This window comes from Phodopus roborovskii, unplaced genomic scaffold (assembly GCF_943737965.1).
Source record: "Phodopus roborovskii unplaced genomic scaffold, PHOROB, whole genome shotgun sequence".
NCBI classification, from domain to species: Eukaryota; Metazoa; Chordata; class Mammalia; order Rodentia; family Cricetidae; genus Phodopus; species Phodopus roborovskii.
The window spans coordinates 8,491,425-8,515,028 of record NW_026126433.1 but is presented as its reverse complement, the minus strand read 5'-3'; the positions used below and the strand labels follow the sequence as shown (position 1 = coordinate 8,515,028).

Genomic DNA, 23,604 nt, shown 5'->3' with positions numbered 1-23,604 from the left:
GAGTGGCACTATTTGAAAAGATTAGGCCTTCCTTGTTGGAGGAAGTGTATCACTGGGGGTGGGCTTTAAGATTTCAAAAGCCCAAGCCAGGTCCAGTCAGTCACTCTCTGTTCCTCCATCCTGTGGATCAGAATGCACCAAGCCTGCCTGCTACCTGACATGATGGTCATGAAGCAGCCTCTAAAACTTAAGTAACCCCCCCCCAATTAAATGCTTTCTTTCGTAAGAGTTGTCGTGTTCATGGTGTCTCTTCACAGCAACAGAACCCTGACAAAGCCAAGGGGTGAGAGCTACACTTACCAGGCTGGATTGGAGCATAATGTGTACTAGCCTGGCTGGACTTGGAGGATAAATACAGAAAGTGGTGAGATGGCATAAAGTCACAAGTTCAGACATTCTCTCTTCTGCTTAATCTAGATTGTCTGTGGAGGGTATCAACTGTATTTCTTATTTAAGTTACTCAACTTTTCATCCCAACATTACTATTTGGTTCTTTATCAATCTATGGAATTTTGCATTCATAATATGTGATTATCTCTTTAATTTCTTCTCACTATCTGTATTCTCTTGGATCTCACTTTTTAAAATATAATCATGAACCACACTGAGTTGAAACCCACTGACTCCTCTGTGGAACCCGCCAGAGCATAGCAGGTATAGCACAGACAGTGATGGGGGTGGTACTGCAACAGTGGCTGAGACAATTTACAGTGCCCTGAGACAATTAAAAGTCCTCAGGATCCGTCAATGCTAGCTTTGCTAATAGCAAAGGCTTCAGCATGGGTGGCTCCAGCAGCGGTTAAGGGTTAGGATTTGCCCCTATAATCAGTCAGTGGTGCAGACTAGACATTCACAGGAAGGTGGAAAGTTCAACATTCACTTGGAGGGGCTTGTTCCCAGTCTTGTTAGCAGTGTATGGTCAGACAGGGTAGGGCAGCAGGGACTTGCTAGGTGGTTCTCCTTTGTGCTTCTTCTATAGTACACCATGGTGTACTAGACAGCCAGAGCGGAGAAGTTCTCTTTGGCTATGTCCATCTGGGGACTGGCCAGTGCTTGACTCCATGGAATTGCTCACGGCCCCTTCAGCACCCACATAGGCAGAGCAGCATGAACATTGCCCTATTCCTGCTGACAAGCATTTGAGTGTTGTGCACTGGGAACAGGGGGCAGAAACTTCATGGGCCTTCAGTGGGAATTCATGCATATAGCTGGTCATGCTCCTGACAGTCAGTCCATCTCAAAGGGAAAGCACCCTGATCTCCTGATTCTAGAGGGTGACACTGTTCTGTTACAATGCCTGTCCTCTACAATGCCTGTCCTCTACAGTGAGTGTCTGTGGAGTCCCGAAGATGGCAATATACAGATGAGGAGTCTGACTGCAATGCCAGTTTAAGTTCAGACACCTTCCCTAGCTGGCTTTAGTAACAGCAACCTCGCATGGGTAGCAGTCAGTGGAATATGTGAGCTCCTTTTGCAAAGGACATGCTATGTGCACATTCCAGGTTCCTGACATCAGTGAGCTGCAAGCATGAAGGTTAGGCAGACTTCCAGGAGTGAAAATTGCTAGCACACACTGTGTACTGGCCTCTCTGTCACCCTCACAGGGAGGCTTGTCCTCCTCTAGCTGTGGATGTGGGGTACCAGCACTAAGATTCTCTTTTCCTTACTGTGCCCTGGTCCTGGGTCTCAGGTTCCCACAGAAGTCCAATCTCTTTCTAATTTTCAGGGTGCTCCAATGATCACTCACCTCAGAACACAATTAAGCATCTTTAGCTCTTCTTTGTGGGGGAGCTGAGTGATGAGCACCTCTCCCCAGCCATCAGCCAGGAGGATATTGTTGCAACCTTTGGAGCAGGTAAAAAAGAAAAAAAAAACCTTAAAATGTTTTTAAAAGCACAGAAATTGATTAGAAACTCACTAAAACCAAGCTCTAACCATAAAACACTAAAAGAAAAGAAAATTTTAGGAGCTCTGTTTCTAACACATATATCTAATGAATGATATGTGGCCATGCTGTGTACACAGAACATTCAAGACTCAGCAAGAAGGCAGCTCATAACAGAATTGCCAAAACTGAAGACACGTTGAGTAAAAAATGCACGAACAGTCAGCGACATCTAGCAGCTCTCCACATTAGTCACTAGGAAAAGCTAAACCCACAATGACATAAAACTGCACATTCCCCAGAACAGCTGAGTTAGAAATCAGTAATACTAAACACAGGAAAAGCAGTCTGACTGGTGCTGTGTCTCAGGGTTTGAAATGGCCCCTGGAGGTTTGTGTGCAAAGGCCTCAATGACAGTGGCTGGGATTATAGGCACTGAGCGCTAGAGGTGGCAGTGCGAGGTGACAGGGAGAGGGGAGTCCTCAGTCTCATCTCTGTCTCTGTCTCTTTCTGCTGTCTGGTGCTGTGAGGTAATGAGCTCTGTTCCAGTGCAGTCTTCCTCCATGATGTACTCCCTCACCACAGGTCCAAAGACAATGGAGCCACTCTACTCATAGTAGCTAGGGGATGGGAGAACCCTAATGTCCTTCAATTGATGGATCAATAATGAAAATCTGTGTGTGTGTGTGTGTGTGTGTGTGTGTGTGTGTGTGTGTGTGAGAGAGAGAGAGAGAGAGAGAGAGAGAGAGAGAGAGAGAGGATACTATTCAGATGTAAAGAAAATGAAATGAAATTTACAGGTAAATGGGTGGCACTAGAAAATATTTTATTGAATGAGGAAACCCAGATCCAGAAAGACAAACACTGCATGATCTCTCATGTGTGGTTTCTAGCTCCACATCTTCAGATGTGAGTATACAACCTGGAGTAAGTGTAGAAGCCAGGGGAGTAAAACTGAGTCTGTGGCATTGAAAAGGTGGTCCAGAGACCAGAACATCAGGGTATGGGTGATTAGCGGGTGAAATGGGGAGGCTTTAAGTGGGAGGGGAGTGAGGAAAATACACAAGGAGTGGGGAGGAGAAGAAATAGACAACACACCTCAGGAATATTATTTTACTTACAATACATGTAAGTGTGTGATGGCTTGAATAAGAATGATCCTACAGGCTAATTCATTTGAATGTTTTGTCCCTAATATAACTGTTTAGGAAGGGTTAGGAGGTGTGGTGGCACTGGAGTGGGTGTGACTTTGTTTGAGGTGTGTCACTGGGGGTGGGCATTGAGGTTTTCTAGTCTGTCTTTGCCCCTCCTCTTTGGTTCAGGATGTAAAGTTCTCAGCTACTGCTCTAGTACTATTACTGTCTGCTTCCTGTCATGATAATGGACTAACCGCTGAAACTAGAAATCATTCAATTAAATGCTTTTGTTTAGTTTTTTGAGACAGGGTTTCTCTGTAGTTTTGAAGCCTTTCCTGGAACTTGGCTCTGTAGACCATTCTGGCCTGGAACTCACAGAGATCCACCGGCCTCTACTTCCCTTCTCCCCCAGTTCCCGGATAAAAGGAGAATGCCTCCACCACCTGGCTAAATGCTTTCTTCTATAAGAGTTGTCTTGATCATGTCTCTTCACACCAATAGATTAGTAACTAAGACAGTGTATGTACATTTACACGTACACAGGTACACACACACATACATTCTCTCTCTGTCTCTCTCTCTCTCAATCTCTCTAATCTCTCTCTTTATTTCTTGAAGATAAGCTACTTATGCTAAATGCTCTTCCTGACAGCCATAGACTATTTAACAAACCCCAGTATCAGGCTGGCATGAAAAACTTTCTTTGGAGCATTGGTTAAGGGAGTCCAAATGGCTCCCCAAACAATATATTGCTGTTGCCCTTGGTTGTCTCCCACAGGATTCAGTGAGCTGGACCTGACCTGAAGGCCTCCTCCCTAGGGACTGGTTTTTATATTAATAAAGCGCCATGAAAGCTGCCAAGGCAGGAATGCTTATGACCCACAATGACTGGCAGAATCCCATACCCTATAAGTGCAGTAGTGGCACTAACATCTTGGCGGTAATAAGCAGCCAGCCAACTGGATATTAGGCCTGAGCAGTAGAAGAAAAATCATGCCTGGTACTGGAAACCTAGCCAATGCCCATGGCTAGAGACATCATGGATCTCAGAGGAGAAGCTACTATGGCCACTTTTTAAAACCAGTACCATGCCTAACTGCATTCCCCACACTCACCCCTATACCCACAGGTTAAGTGTAGCTCCACCCGTCCACACATTAAAGAAGCCTCCTTCAAAGGAGGCAGATGAAGATTGTTATAGAAGTCTACAACTGGTCAATGCAGAGAACAATTAGCAGTGGGGCATCCAACCCTAACCTATACATCTACAACACAACTCCTGCACCCGAGGTCAGGGAATGTCACTGATGATGGTGAAGAAAGAGGACAGGAAGTCTGCTGCAAGACTGTGTCTTATGTATAGGACAGGGAAGCTACAGCTATGAAATCACATTATAGTGGCTTAAACAAGACCTGAACAGTGACAACACCAGCTGACACACCAATGTAAATGGGAGAAGTCTCATAGAGCTCCGTCTCCAGATGAAAAGCTCTAACAGCTGCCAAGAGAGGGAGACTTACTCTTCCCCAGGGATGTATTCCCTAAATGGTTGTCTAATACTAAGTGGTCAGCCCTAAAAACATATGCATGCAAGCAACAACACTACATGATTCAGCAGACTGCATGTCCCCCTCCTGCATCCCCGCCCCGTGTGTGTGTGTGTGTGTGTGTGTGTGTGTGTGTGTGTGTGTGTGTGTGCCCATTTGTGTAAAACAGTAATAATTAAAAAGAGGCCATGAATTTGAGAAGGAGCTGGGAGGAATGAAAAGGCTGGAGGGAGGAGAAAGGGAAAGTAATGTAGCTGTATTTTAATTAAAAAAATAAATTAAATGTAATAGCAAGAACCTGGAAGCAACCTAGATGCCCCTCATTTGAAGAATGGTTAATGAAAATGTGGCACATCTACACAATGGAATACTACTCTGCAGAAAAAAATAATGGTATCTTGAATTCGCAGGCAAGTGGATGGCACTTGAAGAAACCATCCTGAATGAGGTAACCCAGTCACAAAAAGAGGAACACAGTATGTACTCACTCATATATGGATTTTAGACCTAGAGCAAAGGATCACCAACCTATAATTCATACCACCAGAGGAACTAGGATACAAGGTGTATTCTAAGAGATTCATATAAAGTCCCTCACAGAACTGGGAAGGGACAAGTCCCCCGGAGCTCAGGGGAAGTGGGGGGGGCAGCAAATGGAGAGAGAAGTAGGAGAAAATGAGGGGGAGGAAAGGAAAACATGTGAGACCAGGAAGATTGAGCCTGGTTAGGAATAAAAGATAGGAAAGAGAGAGAGAGACAGGGTAGAGAGAGAGGGGGAGCCAATATTGGTTTGAAGATAAAATTGAACACAAAGAAAGGTCTAGAGAACTACAAGACTGCTCCCAACTAACAATTTGAGCTTCCGTGGAAAGGCTATCATAAATGCCCTTCCTGGAGAGTGAGATCAAGAACTAACTTATCCATGGAGCCCTCAACTAATGCCTGTTGGAAACAGGATCAAACACCCATACATAAACACTGAGTCGAACTAGAACCCAGATGCAGATGGAGAGGACAAGACCATGCGGCAGAAACACATACAGACAGCTTACCTGAACAAGGAGGAGCTAAGGGCCACTAGACTGATAGCTGGGAAGCCAGCATGTGACTGACTCAGGCCCCCCTGAATATGGGTCTCAGCCAGAAGGACTGAGCAGTCTAAGAGACCTCAGACAGTGGAGCCAGGATGTATCCCTGGTGCACAAAAGGACCTTGCGAACATATCCCCCATGGAGGGATAACTGCCTTAACCTAGAGACAGGATAGAAGTCCTAGTCCCTACTTCACATGACCTGTCAGATCTACATGACCCCAACTGGATGGCATTCCCCTACATGTGGAATTGTGGTGGGGGGATGGGAGGGGAAGGTGGTTGGAGTACATGTGAGAGGGCAGAGAGGGTAAAAGGGATGGAGGGAGGGGGGAGGGAGAGGGAACTGGGATCGACATGTAAAATAATAAATTAAATTAAAAAAAAAATGCTTTGACTCCAAAATTTAAGTTGAAGGACAAGTTACTGGGGAAAAGGATTTCTATTTTTGTTTCCACAGAAAATGAAAAGCTGTGGATTCCTTCCAGACTAATGTGGTTTGATCACACCAGACCACCTGAAACAGAGTACAAGCTGATCCTACATTCAAAACAGCTGGACAAAACAGCCCTACAGACTACAGCCAGGATATCTGAATCTTCTTCGAATCCCCCAAGACAGCGCCCCTTACCAGCAGGAAGTATTTTGGAAAGAACGACGCCCAAATTCCCAAATATTGTGTATAAATGTTTGTTTTCATTTAATTGGACTTTGTTATATAAAATAAAATAATAAAAAAAATAAATTAAAAAATAAAAGGACTGGCAAAAGATTTCACCACATAAGATGGTTAATAATCAGATAAAAAAGCCCTCCACATCATTCATTTTTAAGAAAATGTCAATTAAAACTAATATGCTGGAAGAGCCTGACCAACTCATCTAGAAGCTGCTGGACCATGAGAGGAGCTGGTGCTGCACAACCAGATCCAGGAGCATAGCATCACCACTGAAGATGAAACCCTGAAGCACGGCTGTGATTGAAGAAGTCTCAGCGATGGTCAGATAGTTCTGAGGCTTCAGAGACCAGAGGTCTTGAGTCAACAATGACCCATGGCAATTAAGTATTTGCATGTAGACCTGCTGGCTTCTCTATGGCCATTTCCAGTCAGCTAGTCACTAGCTCTACCCTGATTCAAGGTAAATTTTATTTAACAGACTTGGAGTGTCATAATGTGATCAAAATTCCCACAAAAGGTGACTGGAATGCATTATGTGAAATTCCCAAATAATCAATAAAATTTATGTTAATACTAATTTAAAAAAAAGAGTAATGCTACACTATCACATACTCAAGAGAATGGCTATGTGGTGGTTTGAATAAGAATATTCCCAGGCCGGACAATGCCTTTAATCTCAGCACTCAGGGTGTTGATGGGTACTGGTGGATCTTTGTGAGTTCCAGGCCAGCCTGGTCTGTAGAGTGAGTTCCAGGACAACAGGATGTTACACAGAGAAACCCTGTCTGAAAAACAAAACAAATGAAAAAGAATAGCCCTCAGTGGGCGGGGAATGTGTGGTGCCCACCTGGTGGGACTTTTTGGAAAGGATTAGGACATGTGGTCATGTTGGACAAGGTATGTCACCAGCAGAGAAATGTAATGTTTCAAAAGCCCAAGGCATTCCCAGTTAGCTCTCTTCTGCCTTGTACTTGTTGTCTCAACATGCAAGCTCTCTGCTACAACTCTAGTATCGTGCCTGCCTGCCTGCCACCGTGCTCTGCATCGTAACTATCATGCACTCACCCTCTGAAACTATACACCCCATTAAATGCTTTCTTCTATAAGTTGCCTTGGTTATGGAGTCTCAGCAAGGCAATAGAAAAGTAATGATAATATATTCCTGGCTCTAATAAAGATGGCCAGGACTGGATGTTGCTGAAAAGTGGAGAAATCAAATCTCTCACTCATTGTTGCTTGCATTCTTGCACTGCATAGATACTTGGAAAAAATAGTTTGTGAGGTTCTTAAAAAGTTAAACATAAACTTGATTCTACAACTACACTCTTAGAAACTCACCCAAGAGACAAAAATCAAATCTATACAAACACATATACAACAGCATTATGGTCCCAAAAGCATCATTTGTAATAACCAAACTATATAAATAACCAAAACCAAAATCACTGAAACAATTCAAATGTTTATCAGTTCATAAAAAGATAAGAAGTTACCTCATTTCCTAGAAGGAAATCTTATAACAATAAAAAGGAATAGCCTACTACTGATGAATTCTACTACAAAGATTAACCTCAAAAATGATGTCTCCTCTACTAAAGCACTTGCTGTGTAAGCATGAGGGCCAGAGTTCAGCCCCAGCACCTACATAAAATGCCAGGCCAGTGAAGCATGTTTGCAATCCAGCTAGACAGGTGGAGATCCAGGTAGAGAGTGATCCCTAGGCCAATCAAAGAGCATGTCTGATGGGAGATATAATACCATGTTTCTAAAAACAAGGGGGACAGACAGCTCCTGAAAAATACCCAAGGCTCTCCTCTGGCTCCATGAACACTCACATCCACACACGCTCCTCCATCACAAGAAGCCAAGTCCCCCAAACTATATTCTGAGATTCCATTTAGATAAAACTTCTTAGAATGTATGACACAAAAAGATCACTAGGTGCGTGGGGCTAGCAGCTGACTGCACTGACAAGGGGAGTTTCTGGACAATGGGAATTTCTAAAACTGCATTGTGGCAACAACTATTCAAATCCCTGAAAAGCACAGATTTAAGAACTTACAATGAATGGGTTTTAAAAGCATGTAAGTTTACCTTAGTAAGATGGTTTTCAAAGAGTTACACATGATTGTTTACAGCAGCTTTTTTTCATGATAGTTTAGTGGCATCTCAGAGGGTCACAAAGGACAAATGGAAAAATAATGATCAACTTAAGGAAAAAAATATTAGTTGTCAATAAAAAAACTACTTAAGAGGGGCTGGAGGGATGGCTCAGAGTTTAAGAGACTGGCTATTCTTCCAGAGGTCCTGAGTTCAAATCCCAGCAACCACATGGTGGCTCACAACCCACAACCATCTATAATAAGATCTGGTGCCCTCTTCTGGTTTGCAATCAGAACACTGTATAAATAAATCTTTAAAAAACAAACAAACAAAAACCCTAAGAGCTGGAGAGATTGCTCAGTGGGTAAGAACTAAAAACAACTGTTGACTAACCATGAAGATCTGAGTTCAAATCCTCAGCAACCATGTAAAAAGCTGGGCCTGGCTACTATACTTGTAACTATGGGACATTTGTATGAATTTACTGGCTACAAACCTATCTCCAGGTTCAGCGAGAGGCCCTGTTCACAAGGAATAAGGCAGAAAGTGATACAGCATTGTTTCTCAACCTTCCTAATGCTGCAACCCTTTAATACAGTTCCTCATGTTGTGATGACTCGCAACCATAAAATGATTTTTGTTGTAACTTTGCTACTGTTTATGAATTGTAATATAACTATCTGTTTTTTTCTAATGGTATTAGGTGACCCCTGTCAAAGGGTCATTCAACCCCCAAAAGGGTCATGACCCACAGGATGAGAACTACTGTGATAGTGGAACCATGTGTATACACCAAACTCACTCTTAAATACACAGCCATGGAGATGAATCTTTCTCTCTGTGCATGCATTCAAGTTCAAACTCTAATTGAACCTCATTTGTAGAGCGGACAGTTCACTTTTTCTTCATCAAAAAACTCCTAGGACACCTTGCTGAGTAAAGTTTACACACTATGAACACCTGGTGTTCTGTGACTTACCAGTGTAAGACTCAAGCCTGGTCCCAGTCATGATGTACAGATCTGCGGATTATGGAGTAGTCACCTCACACCTTCAGTTACCATAGGTAAATTTTACTCCAGCACCCCAGGACACTGGGAGGAAAGTCTAAACTGTGCACACAGCATGCATACCATGAAAGAGGACACTTCCTAGTTAGTGGTATCTGTTACTATGCAGGACTCAGCCGGAAAGAATTCTGCCACCACAGGCAACTGCCTGTCCCTCTGTCACTTATGTCCCCTCCTCCATTCACCTGGAATGTTCTCAGTCAGTCTTGGAGGCAAGACAAAAAATGGAGACGTAAGGCCCGCTCCCCCATTTTTCTGCAGACCACCTCACACAGGCCTATGCACACTCCTAGAGAGCATAAAGAATATTTAAAGTGAGCATACCTTTGGCCCAATAGCAGGATTCCAAGATTTAACTAAAAGGAATAAGGGAGGAGCCGCTGGACCAGCTCATTCTGGTCCAACAGACATAAAATGTCCTCCTTGCAAAGAATCAAAACAACCTGCTGACAGTAGGAGACAGTCAAGTGAACTGTGACACAGTAGGTTGACGACTATTTCCTGAAGCCACGAGATAACATGCTCTAGGGAAAAGTGAACAAACAGGAAGACACTGACAGAACACAAAGCCATGTGCAGCAAGGCCTTTTATAGGCAGGAATGGAGGAACTCTCCTAGACTCCTAGAGAGTGAAGATATTTGTGTAAAACTTTGAGAGGAATCATGGCTATGCACACCTGTAGTTCTCAGACTTGAATGTGGCATAATTAAGTGAAGGGCATTGATTCAATTTATGTTGAGGTTGGTCTAAGAGTCTGCACTCTCTCAGGTTCCCAGGTAAGGCACCCCTGACATATACCTATGAAGGCTATCTCCAGGTGAGAAGAACACAGGTACATTTCCTTTTTATACTATCTTACATATTCCATAAGGTAAAGTACTTTGTAATAGTGAAGAAAACTTATTCTTCAGAATATTTAATTTGAGCCTGGTGTTAGTGGCACACGCCTTATCCCAGCACTCATAGGAGGGGAGACAGAGGCAGAAGCAGGAGGATCTCTGTGAGTTCGAGGACAGCCTGGTCTACAAAGCAAGTTCCAGGACAGGCTCCAAAGCAATACAGAGAAACCCTGTCTCAAAAAACAAAAACAAAAAGAACATTTCATTTGTAATTATTTTTATGGCAACCATCTTAGGGTTTCTATTGCCATGAAGAGACACCATGGCCATCGCAATTCTTATAAAGGAAAACATTTAATTGGGGCTGGCTTACAGTTTTAGAAGTTTAGTCCATTATTGTCATGGTGGAAAGGAAGGCAGCATGCAGGCAGTGATGGTGCTGGAGAAGGAGCTGAGAGTTCTACATCTTGATCTGCAGGCAGCAGGAAGTAAACTGTGTGCCACACTGGGAAGAGCTTGAGCATGTGCGACCTCAAAGCCCACCTCCACAGTGACACACTTCCTCCAACACCTCCTAACAGTGTCACTCTCTATAGGCCAAGCGGTCAAACAAACGAGTGTATGGGGGCCATTCCTAGTCAAACCACCACCAACGACCATCTCGAATACTGTGAAATGGGATCAAAGGTTTATTACATTCAATACAGAATAATTTACAATAAAAATGAGCAATGGCATAGTGAACTAATTTTTATTTTATTATTATTTTAGTTCTGGGGTTCAAACCCAGGGCCTTGCACATGCTAAGTGCTCTGCTATTGTGCTATAGCCCCAGTCCTCTAGTTTTTAAGAGAATGGTTGAAAATTGTTGAAAGGGCATGAAGCTATTAATATTTCCAACGGCACAGAAAAACAAAATGGTAAACTTTAGTCACAACATGACAACTAGATTAAAATGCTAACATTGTTTATAAAGAGTTAAATGTATTAAATGTATGGGGAAAGTTAGATCACATCTGTGGTCCTTGCACTCAGGAGAGGCTGATGCAGAAGCATCACCTTGAGCATGAGGCCCACATGGGCTACAGAATGAATTTGTCTCAAAACAGAAATGAAGAAGGAAATATACAAAAATGTTAGTATCTTTGGATCCTTGGGAAGGATGTTTATTAGTCATCTTGCTGCTGTGACAAAAGGAGCAGGAGAAACCAGTGAGATGGCTCAGCGTGTCTGATGACCTGAGTGAGTTCAATCCCCAAAACAGACTCTTTAGAGTAGTTCTCTACCCTCTACACATGCACCACGTCACAAGTATGCTGGCATTCATATATTCACACCACAACCCACCCCAAGAATAATAACAATCCTTTTTTTTTAAAAAAATCTTACAGGAGAAAGCATTTATTTGGCTCATGGTTTGGGGCTTAGTCTGTGGTCAGCAGGCTCCACCACTCTTACAGCAAGCAGAAACCTCTTGGTAGAGGGCACAGCAGAGGGAGACTACTCACTTTATGACAGGCATAAGTGAACAGGGAACAGAGCTCAGGCCACTGGCCATGGGCTTCCCTGTGTTTCAGCTTTTGTTTCACCTGGGCCAAGCCCACCCTCAGCTGCTGTCCCCCTCTGGAAACACCGTCAGTCACACCAAAGACAAGCCTTAGCAATCTCCTTGGCATCTCTTAAGCTGTCAGTAGAGATGGTTACTCATCACATGGGGTTTAGAGAGCCTTTTCAGCAGCATGGATGTATACTAAAGCTGGAAAGACAGAACGTACGGCGGTCCCTGTACAAGGATGACACACAAATTGTGAGGTATTTTATTAAACAAAGGATTCACTTCCTTTTAAACTTTGTAGACTAGAACAGAATTAAAGGAGGGCAGAGTTAGGATTAGGAGGCAAGGGTGTCCTTGGAAAGTGGCAGGGTCAGGGGAGAGAAGGGAAGCCATTCAAGGTTTGGGAAGGCAGGACCAGGCCTGGTTCCGTTAACTGGAGAGTAGGGTTTTTCCTAGAAACCCTGGCTGGATGCAGAAACTCAAGGCTTGCTTCAGGAAGACATGGTGCACTGCTCTCTGGACCTTGAGGCACAGCTGGGGACTTTCAAAACAGCCACTTTTTCTCCATTTGCTGGCAGGGTCTGGACACCAGCTGTGAGCAGGGAAGGGCTCTGCTGCCTGGAGGCAGCCTGCTGCTCCTCTACTCACACCATGCAGGATTGGAGCCTCCTAGAGAGACCTGAGCAGGCAATCCCTACCTTTCATTCCCCAGAAACAGACACTCCTCCTGAAAGACAAGTAACGGACACATGCGGCCACCTCTGATACAGAAGATGATGCCCAGTTGGTGTGCCTGTTTCTAGGCTCACTTCCTGCCAGGAGCTCACTTCACTTTCCTCTCTCCTTACAGGCAGCAAAGGGCAGCAGTGACAGATGCTGACAAAGTCACATTGCTGGTTGAAGGTCAAACCAGACAGCCCTTTAAGAGGATAGAAAATGTTTAACACTTAAACTGTGGCTATTAGTTAATAATATAATACTTTCCCAAGTTAAAAAGTAAACTGTAATCTGCTCCAGAGGTTCCCATTACAGACTGTGTAAGAACTTCTGGAAACAAACTGTCCACAAAGCCTGATTGACTGTCTAACTTCAGTGTTGTGGGAAGGTTGGAATGTTGTTAGTCCATAACCTAATTACAATTACTTTAATCCCCTAGATAGCCAATCCTCGTCTACCTCTGCGCTAACATCCTGTGACTAACATAAGAATACCCTGGAAAGTATGAACAGACCTGTAGTTTTCAGCAATCAAAGGGCTGAGAATGGTGGTAGTGTCTGAGGCCAAAGGCAGAGTTTCCTCCACTTTGCTAAAACCCACCTATTTGACGCAACCACCAAAGTATCCAAAAGGAATCTTGATTTATGACTGTCTTTGTGCTACTACCATAAAAGTGTCATAAAGCTACTTCCTTATTGAAACAGAATTTGAAAAGAATCTTGATCTGTGGCTTTCTTTGTTTCATTACTATAAAAACTTCATACAGGAACACAGAATGTGTTCCCAGACCATGGTCACTCATAGCTGACTGCAGATAAACTCTCTCTGTCCCTTTCAGGTGGGATTGCTCATTTGTTGTCAGAACAATTGGATGGGGCTCTTCACTGTGCCCACTTCAGGATTCCATCAAATGTTCTTGGCCTCATGGCATGTGTGAGGTACCCATATTGCCAGCTGGTACAAGAGTCAGCAGAAATCAAGAAGACTCAACCCCGAGGCCCTGCCAGGTTCTCACTCTATACTGACAGTTAGCTTGTTCTTCACAGCGAGAGTTCCAGAGAATTTAAGTTCTTGTGAGTGCACATTGGGGCAGGATTCCATTATGTTCACAGTCAAAGACGAGCTTCATTCCCAAAGTCAAGGACACACATGCAGTTCTCACCCATTTCAAAGCTGCTGATACAAGAAGCACGCCTACATTTGTCAGGGAGAATAAGTCATGGGGCACCAGAGAGAGAGGTTAGAGCTGGAGAGCATTTGCAACTTTCTGTCTCCCTTCCAGCATTATGGGGTGGAGAAAGTGCCCACAAAGTAAATAAGCCATCAACAACAGGGGACCCCCACTGTCCACAATGGGGGTGGCTTTACCCCATGCCCTTATACCTCCAAGGCACTGACAGAGGCTCACCTCCAAGAACAGCATTGCTGCTTCCTCTGTTTGATCCAAGAGGAATGATGGGAGAGCTAAACACGGTAATCAATGCTACATGATGAGGTGATGGAAACACCGGAACCCAGTCTCACGCACAATGGAGTTCTTGCTCTGGACTGTTTTGTCTTGCTTTTGTTCTCAAGTCAACAGTCAGTCAACCAACCCTCTTTTATGAGAAAACACAGTCAAACCTGAGTCCCAGAGTATCTGAAAGGTCCACCATCAGATTGATGACCTGCCACTTACAAAACATCTGTGTCTGTAAGGTGGGCTTAGGTATTTGGGCCTAAACAGGCATTCCATTTGCAGCCCTTGCGTTAGCTGCTTTCTTATTCCTAGTGCCTTGTTTTCCCCTGAGCCGTTCCACAGGCTCACTTCTGTTGGTGCCCAGACCTGTGGAACCCAAGGACTCTGGGGAAAGAAACCATATTTTGAAGAGAACTTCAACTGTGATGAAACTGCAGACACAGCAGAGATGAGCCACCAACACCATGACCCTTCACCGAAATTTTCAAATTGAGGAAACCAAGCACCTTAGACGACTTGCGGAAGCATCTGGGAGGCTGTGGGCAAGTCTTCAGTTCCTCATTTAAGCCAAGCTTTCTGAGAAGCCACGCCTAACAGCATACAGAAGCAGCCTGACAGTTAAGAGGAGTCAGGTAAGCAGAGCAGAAATGGGGAGATGCAGTCCTTCAGTATGCCTGGGACCAGCTCAGAGCAATTAATTCAGGGACCCAGCCTCAGGATCCACTCTGCTCCCAGAATCAGGCTAGAGTCCCGAGGTGCACAAGCCCTACCTTCTGACTTACAAGGAGGCACTTCTAATGTGCTATTATGGACACTCCTTTCTCTCCCAGAGGCCTCCAACCCCAACTCCATCTCTGCAAAGCTAAAGCATCATGTAAACCGGAAAAGCAAATGAGTGAGCAAATGACGACTGTTCTAGTCACAGAGCTCTGATGAGACAAACAACATAAGGAGGAAAGGGTTGCTTCCAGCTCACAGCCTGTCCATCATCCATGGAAGTCAGACAGGAACTGGTGCAGAGGCCATGTAGGGGTGCTGCTTACTGACTTGCTCCCCATGGCTTGCTCAGTTTGCTTTCTTAGACACCTTAGGGCCACTAGTCCGGAGCTGACACCACCCACAGCAGGCTGGGCCCTCCCACATCAATCTATAATTTAAGAAGTGCACTGTAGGCTTGCCCACAGGATGATCTTGGGGGACATTTTCTCAGTTACAGTTTCCTCTTCCCTAATGACTCTAGCTTCTGACAAGTCGACATAAAGCTAGCCAGCACAACAACCTAACCTGTGTTCTCTCAACACAGGCCTGTGAAGTGTCAAACGCAAGCCTGTCCGTATTCCCAGAGGACCGAGTCTCTAAACTTGCTTACCTTCAGTTGGCCCTGTAGGTTGTTTTCTGTCCTGGGGTGCGGAGATGGTTCTGTGGCCAAAGTACTTGCTGCCTGAGAATCAAGGCTGGAGTTTGTGTCTCTAGGGCCCGATTGAGTAACAGTAGTCAGCCTGCAATTCCAGCCTTAGGAGGTGGAGACAGGATCCTCAAAGCAAACAGGCTAGTGACACAATCTACACTGGGAGTTCTGGGTTTGACTAAGAGACCCTGACTAATAAATAAAGTGTAAGAGTGGTTGAGGATCAATCCTGGCATCATGCTAAGCCCTCCTCATACATGCAAACAATGTGTCAATATGTCATTCCACAACCCCAACACACCCTACAACCACATTCACACAAACAGTAAATAAAAACATTGTCTCATATTGGAACTCGGAGCCTAGAAGTTGCTAGGCAAGTGTTCTACCCTTTGGCATATAGCTCCAACCCCTGTGTTTATTTCTTTGAGAAAAGATTTTGATATAAGCCCAGGCTGGCTTTGAGTTTGTTTACTCTTCTGCCTCAGCCCCCAGGGCTGCTGGGATCACAGGCATGTGCCCACTATACCCAACTAGTTTGCCTGTTCTGATATTACACAGGAGGACACCAATTTTGATGGCCTAGCCACAAACAAGGCCTCCCTGCCAGGATACCATTCTCAAATCCACACAGCTGCTCCCTGTCCAGATGTTTAACAGACTTAACTGCAAGAGAAACAGACTAAAGGATGGCAAACACTTTAGGGGACAGTGGAGACCTGAGGGAACAAGAAGCTAATAGCTTCCCCTAAAGAGGGGCTGCTTCATTACTCCCAGGGACATTTCTTAGAACAGTTCATGTTAAAAAAAAATGTGATTTTCTTTTTTAAAACATCTATTTCAAGCATAATGTGCACACTTAAGCACATACATGGCATGTGTGTGGCGGTCAGAGGACAACATGCAAAAGCAAGCTTTCTCCTACCATGTGACTTCTGGGGACTAAAGTCAGCTTGCTGGGCTTGGCAACTTACCTTCTGAACCATCTCTTAGGTCCAAATCTGATGTTTATTGCAGGTTCAGTTTTCTTTTTAACTCTGTGATGGCCTAATAAAACATTTTGTTGGCTGTGACTCATGTCCCCAGCATGGAGGTGTGGTGAATGAGTGAATGAGTTTGTCTGTACTACTGAGCTAGTGTGTGTGTGTGTGTGTGTGTGTGTGTGTGTGTGTGTGTGTGGGGATGGTTCTGGGCCCGAGTGTGGTTTGTCTGCACTGGCGCGTGTGTGTGTGTGTGTGTGTGTGTGTGTGTGTGTGTGTGTGTGTGTGTCTGGTGCATAATGGAGATTCTGGATGCCACCTGGCACAGAAGAGAGGCTGGGAATGATGTAGCCCTCACTTTTCACAGACAGAAGTTTCAGTCCTGGCGCTACTGCAACAGGCAGTTAGACTCTACTTTTGGTAAAAGGCACCGAGGCCAGCAGTGTCTGAAGGAAAGCCTGGCACTGTGCGTGTGTGTTGCTTCGCTTTGGCACAGACACCCACTCGACTCTCCACGTGTGATACTCACTCCAGGGGTAGCTGTTTACCTAAGCTAGCTCATGCTCCTCTAGACTGAAGACATCAGGGACAAGGAAGCCTCATATGACAGACTACCCTCAAGGTGAAGGCAATGTCTCTGTTGGGGGAGGCTCTCCTGGAACCAGAAATAATCACCCTGTAGGAACCCAGACTGCTTCCCTGAAGTGACGAGAGGTAACAACTTCTTCGGACCACCTTGCAAAACCATTATTGAGACACTGGCCAACCAAACGACACCTTGATCAGAACTGCGCACATATTGTGCACATATCTCTTGCTCCTGCCCCAATTCCTTCTCCATTTAAAACTAAAGTCAATGTTTCCTTGAAGATGAGCTTAGGGCCATCAGACCCTTTGTTTGCCTCTCTTCCCAATATGGTGACTGAATCCCCTTTCTTTGTTTTATTATTACTTGCTTTTTCAAAATTGGAGTATAGGGATGTGGGGAGGGGGAGGCAGGAGGTGAGCCTAGCTTGTTCAGAAGCTGAGCTCATGCTTCTGCCCGAAAACTGTAGTACTTTACCAGGAGCAGGTCATCAAGTCTTTTAAGCATGGTTCCCTTCCAAAACCGGGCTGTGATGTGATACCCAGTGTAAGGTAGATTTGTGAGAATTAAACAAGTTTGTGAAAGAAATCGTGAGATGGACCAGCGGGAAAAGCGTGAGGGTGAGAGTTCAGGACCCCAGAGTACCTGTGGCAAGCCAGAAGCCATGGGGTGTCCATAGCCACAGAACTGGAGTTGGGGCAGAGATGTGTGGACCTGGGGGCTTACAACCTTGCTAGACTGCTTGAAGTGGTGATCTCCAAGTTCAATAGGAACATCTTTCAAAACACACTGTGGAGAATGACAGCAGAAGATGCCTGATATCAATCTCTGGTCCAAGAGACACATGAACAGGTGAGCACACCAGTGTGCGTATACATGCCTCCACCCCTGCCCTAAACTACAACAAGTGGGAGGCCAGGCAAGATGGCTCATGCCCGTAATCCTAACACCCAAAGGAGGCCGAGGAAGGAGGGCAACCCATAAGCTCAGGGCTAGCTTGGGATATATAGTGAGTTCCTGAATTATCCTGAATATAGGGTGAAACCCTGTCTTAAAAAATAAAGTGTATAATTAATAGAAAGACTAACATGGACTCTTAGTTAAGTTTTTCTTTTTCAATACGTTTAAAAAGCGAAGAGAGGCTGAAAACATTAGTGTCCTTGCCTACCACATAGTAAACTATGGATTTAATCTCCAGAACCACAGAAAACCAAGAGGAAGAATCAGATCAGGTGGAGGCAGGTATGGCAGACATCCAGCATCAACTCAGGTACGTGCAGAGTTTGAGGTTAGCCTGGGTTACATGGGTCCTGTATCAGAAAAACAACAACTAAGAGGGCTAGAGCGGTGGCTCAGAGGTTAAAAGTGCTTGCTTCTCTCTCAGAGGACCCAAGTTTGGTTCCCAGCATCTTTGTTATGCAGCTCACAATCATCTGTGACTCCAGGTCCAGGAGATCTGACACCCTCTTCTGGACACTTCAGGCGCCCACTCATACATGGCAAACACAGAAATACAGACATATGCACAGACAAAAATCGATCTTTAGAAAAAAAATGAAAAAAAAAAGTGACTCAAAGCCAATTTGCCTCCCTCAGACCTCAATGTCACCCTTTGTTGAAAATCCAAACACCCCCCCCCATCACACCCTCAGGAGACAAAGTGAAGCAGATGAGACTCGTGTTCACACACAGCTGCTGACTTGGCTGCCATTCATTCCTTCCCTCTCACTTCCAGGCCAACAAGGGAGCAACACACATAGGAAGCATCAGGCTACTGCCTTGTCACTGAGTGACCTGGCAACTTTCTCTCTCTACAACATCTTATTTCAGAGGACCAGGGAGAAAACTACGTTGGAATAGTTATGTAATTGGGATCTCATGCCAATACTCTGGGAGAAAATTTAAAGAGACACTGGTGTCATTCACTTTGGCTATCAGACTACTGTTACTTTTTTCTTTAAAAAAAAAAAAAAAAATCCAGTGTGTTTTGCCGGGCAGTGGTGGCACACGCCTTTAGTCCCAGCACTCAGGAGGCAGAGGCAGATGGCTCTCTGAGAGAGTTCAAGGCCAATCTGATCTACAGAGCGAGTTCCAGGATAGCTAGGGCTACACGGAAAAACCCTATCTTGAAAAGAAAACAAAACAAAATTTGTATGTTTAACAGGCTTTAAAGATCCTAAGTTTGATGACCTCCAAAGAAAAGAAACAAAAGGCTACTGTCTGTGTATTGGCCAACTGAGCTCCAAAGATTCCCCAACCAGTACAGGCTATTGCCAGTGCTCCTGGTTACTCTTCAGAAGCTGACGACAGTAAGACTCTGTTGCTGAAGACACTACATACCTGAGTCATAGAACATGGGGAATTCTAGCTGGTACTCAACTGGAAACTTCACCCCAACTGGCTAGCTTTCACACTACCAGAGGTTCAAGCCCACTAAACTGTGGACCCTGAAAACCAGTCATAAACGGTCTGACAAGACATGCCCAGTGATACAGCAGTGGCACACATTTTGGGAGTGCCCAACCACTTTCTGAGTGTATCTCAGGCCACTTCAGGAGATGGACCACATACCTAGCACCGCTTAACTACACCCAGAATCTATAGCTGCACAGATCCCAGGAGAGAACCTGGTTCTGTTATTCTGCCAAATGGATGCAGTATCAAAAACAACTCCTAAGTACTATGGCTAAACCCATCAATTACTGCATCCCTCAACCATCTTCAGAGACGCTCCTTGCAGCAGATGGCAGTTAACACAGATATCCTTAACTGGCCAACATGCAGAGAGTGCTCAGCTATAAATGGGAGATTTACATCAAACTCCTTCCCCCAAGACCGCCATCTTCAGGGAAGAAGGGCAGAGAGGGTAAATACCAAGGTGGTGGATAACATCAAAGACACGGTGTTTTCAAGATACAACAGGACGATAACACACGAACTCACAGCACAAAACGGCACAAGCTCAAGCCAGAGAAAAATTCCTGCATGGGGGGGTAGGGGCAGCTCCTACCACTACTGAAGGAAGGGCCACCAGCATCTGATAGCTGCTGACGAGGAGAGCCAGTTTTCTTTGTATCACCACTCCAGGGCAGGCTCACACTCATGAGTAGATGGGCAACTTAAATTGGACTTGGTGGGCTTTAAAACAGAATCAAAGGAAGGAAGGAAGGAAGGAAGGAAGAAGGAAGGAAGGAAGGAGGAAGGAAGGAAGGAAGGAAGGAAGGAAGGAAGGAAGGAAGACAGACTAGAAGTTGAGTGGGTAAGGAGGCGACGGTAAGGAGCAGGGTGAATATGATCAAAATATACTCTATAAAATTCTCAAAGAATAAAGTATTTTAAAAGGTAGATGTTTGTGTGTGAATGAATTTACATAGCATAAAGCTTTTGAGACCTACATTATCCATATTATTTAGTAACATATAGTATGCCAACATTTTCCTTTGTATAAATACAATTTATGAATCCATTCACCTGTTGATTGAGAACTGCGATCTTTTCAGTTTGTGGGCAATTTAAAATAAACTGTCCTGAGCAGTTTTGTAAAAAAAAAAAAAAAAAAAAAAAAAAAAGGAGGGGGGAGAATTTTAAAAAAGACCATTCTGTATCTATTAAAGAAGTAATTGTGACAGGCCTGAAATGGTGTTATCTCACCAGACCCCAAACCACAGAGACTCTTCTCTTTAAAGAATAGGGCTCCTTTAAGGGCCCATTTTCAGAGGGCAGAGGCAGTGAGGTAACATACAGGAAAGATTAGTTAACAGTGAACAGTTAATGCTCATGCTATAGACTTTATGTCTGACCCATCAACTGTGAGATGACCCCAAGCAGTGGGGGTGAAAAATTCCCCACCTCAGTCTCACAAAACTGGAAATCAATCTATCAATTTTGGTTTCCTATTTTCTTGGATCTAAGTGCCTGACAACCACTACATATTTCTTTTATTCATACAATGAAAACTGAACCATATGTCAAAGGATTTTACTGAGGTATTGTGAACTAAGTTCCCAGAAAGGGAAGAAACAAAACCACCCAACCCCACCTTACATGTGTACAGTTCAACTGATTAGAACTCAGTGACTGGAGAGAGCTAGGATGTTGTAGAGCCTGAGTCATCCTATGCTATCTCTAGTCCCCTTAACAACCACTCATTGCCCAATTCTGTCCGACCTAACATCCTTGTGACTCTCAAGTAAAATCCTTTGCAATGCATTAACTTAGCAGACCATTAACTTCCAAAGGAACATTAAATTCAGTTGTAGTGAGTTACTTAAAATGTAGTTCCCTCTTTCTGGAGTCTGTATTCCCTTTCTTACTGTACTTCAACAGTTCCTTCTCAGAATCTACACTTACACAATTTGCCTATCAAGAATGACAGCACAATAAGAATTATAGTATAATCTGAGGAAAAAGTATTAGATGAATATAACTATCTCTCCATGCAAACAAAAAGAAAAGAATGCATGAATCATGCAACACTGTGAGAGTCAGTTCTTGGATGGATGTCTGTTTTATGATCCCGAAAGCAAAGTGGAATACATATGGAAAAGTTATATTTTTCAAGGATTAAGTACATCCCCACTCATCTTATGCTGTCTTCATCATTACAAAAACTACTGACAATCAGAACGTTCCAGAAGCACATATGATCCCAAGTTACCACATGCAGTTCACTACTCACTCTTCTGGGGAGATCCAACCCAGGTCCCAGAGTATGCCAGGCAAATGGTCTACTGCTGAGCTGTACCCAACGCCCAGGCCTGTTTTTCTGCTGAGTATAACTTAGAAGGGATTTGAGCCATTGGGAAAAATGCTAACACATTTGATACAAACCGCCTGACTGGAGGCAGCCTAACCTCCAGGTCTGCTAATGGCCTGTGTTCAGAAAAAGCTGAGCCAGCACCCACCTGCATCAACTTGATCCACTTAACAAACACCTGTGCCTTCTTCTGTGCGAGACAGACTATGATCTTTTAGGATCAGTCTGAATGAGCAGCATTCACATTCAACTTATGAAAAAAGAATGAAACTAGAGTCATCTGTATAGTGCTGAATTTACTTTCTAAAAAGAAAGTAGTGTTGCAAATTTTGAAGGGAAATACTCAAAAACAAACAAACAAACAAAAAACAGACACAGTAAAGACCTGCGTGCTGAACACCCATCTTTGGCTGTTAACCTCTCATGGCCACAGTGTACTCCCGCACCTCCAGACTTTGAAGTGAATCACCGATTTGTATTTCAACTTCTGTAAGTAAACCTAAAAGATCAGTTTATAAATAGTGTAATTATGGAACCAGCAAGATGCCTTGGAGCTCTTGTCATTAAGCCAGAACACTTGAATTCCACCCAGAAACATATGTGAAGAGACTATTCCAGAAACTTGTCCTCTGAACTACACATGCACATACGCAATGTTTAAAAAAATTAAATGTAATTATGATACCCTTTCTAAAACTGAAAACAATTCCTCAAATTCCAGAACGTTCCCAAACCAGGACACAGTCAAGTTGTTTTGCTCCTTTAGGCTAACTTTTATCGTACAGGTTTCCAATCCCTGCAATTCTCACAGGAGTCAACCCCAGTAACTTTAAGAACTTGATTCACGAAGATATGCTAGGCACAGGCCCTGTCAACATGTTCGTATACATTCATAAACATAAAGCACATGCGGAACCACCTTTCGGGTGTCCTCTGTAACCGTGGGTGTTATTTACCTCTGTGGTTTGAGCAACAACGCCCTTATCAGATCATTTGCACAAGTTGGGGGCGAAGCGGGCGTGTTTCCTTCCCCTTGCAGCCAGGTGGATGCTGGGGGCCTCCGCCGCGGGAACGGGGGTGGGGTGCCACCGCTCGCCCACCTCCGCAGGAGAGAAGTGCGGGTCCCCGAGCCAGCCGCCGCGCTCCAGTACCAATCGTCCGGCAGAGCCCAAGGTTCAGTCGCCGTGACCGGGTGCGGCCGGCCAGGCAGGAGACACACCCGACACACCCACTTCACCCCTTTGCCGGGTGCAGAAGGCTTGGAACCGCGGCGTGGGGACCGGACCGGGCGCCACCGACGTCCGTAGAGCGTCGCGCTCCGCTCTGCTGAAGCTCGCCGCTGCGCGGCGTCAACCCGAGTCCCAGCAAGGGAACCTGCTCGCGACGCGACAGTCCGATGGCCCCCGCGAGTCGCGTGCCCACCTTCGCTTGCACCCCTCAGCACCCGCGCAGCGCGAGGAGTTTCCAACCGCCAACCCCCGTGACTGCCCGAGGGGCGGGGCGGGGCGGGGCGTCGCTCACCTCCGCTCGCCCCGCCCACCTCCGCTCCGCTTGCCCCAGGTGAGCCCCACTCCACGGGGCGGAGCCGCGCGTTGCTCACCTCTGCTCGTCCCGCCCACCCCACCCCTTCCTGTCCTAGGTTGTTCCCAGAGTAGTCTGGTCGCTCCTCTTTTCTTTCAGCCCAGCCAGGCCCGGAACGCTCCGGGTAAACTGCCCGAATCCACCCAGAGATCGCCCATCTGGCTCACAGTGGGAAAAGCAGGCTCTGGCTTCCAATAGCTCGCAAGCAAGCA

At 45.0% G+C, this 23,604-nt stretch overlaps 1 protein-coding gene across 2 annotated transcripts in view; it reads right to left on the bottom strand.

Annotated features, from left to right (window-relative positions):
• Window positions 1–23,308, bottom strand: part of Gpr160 (G protein-coupled receptor 160) — a 36,833-nt gene extending 13,525 nt beyond the window's left edge. Inside the window, exons 1-2 of one of the 2 annotated variants that reach the window (XM_051185874.1) lie at window positions 22,768–23,308; window positions 1,748–1,844 (exon numbers count right to left, since the gene is read on the bottom strand). The gene's annotated coding sequence lies outside the window, so the exon portion shown is untranslated. The remainder of the gene's footprint in view (window positions 1–1,747; window positions 1,845–22,767) is intronic. The other variant, XM_051185873.1, reaches the window with a different exon arrangement.
• Window positions 23,309–23,604: the final 296 nt, after the last annotated feature.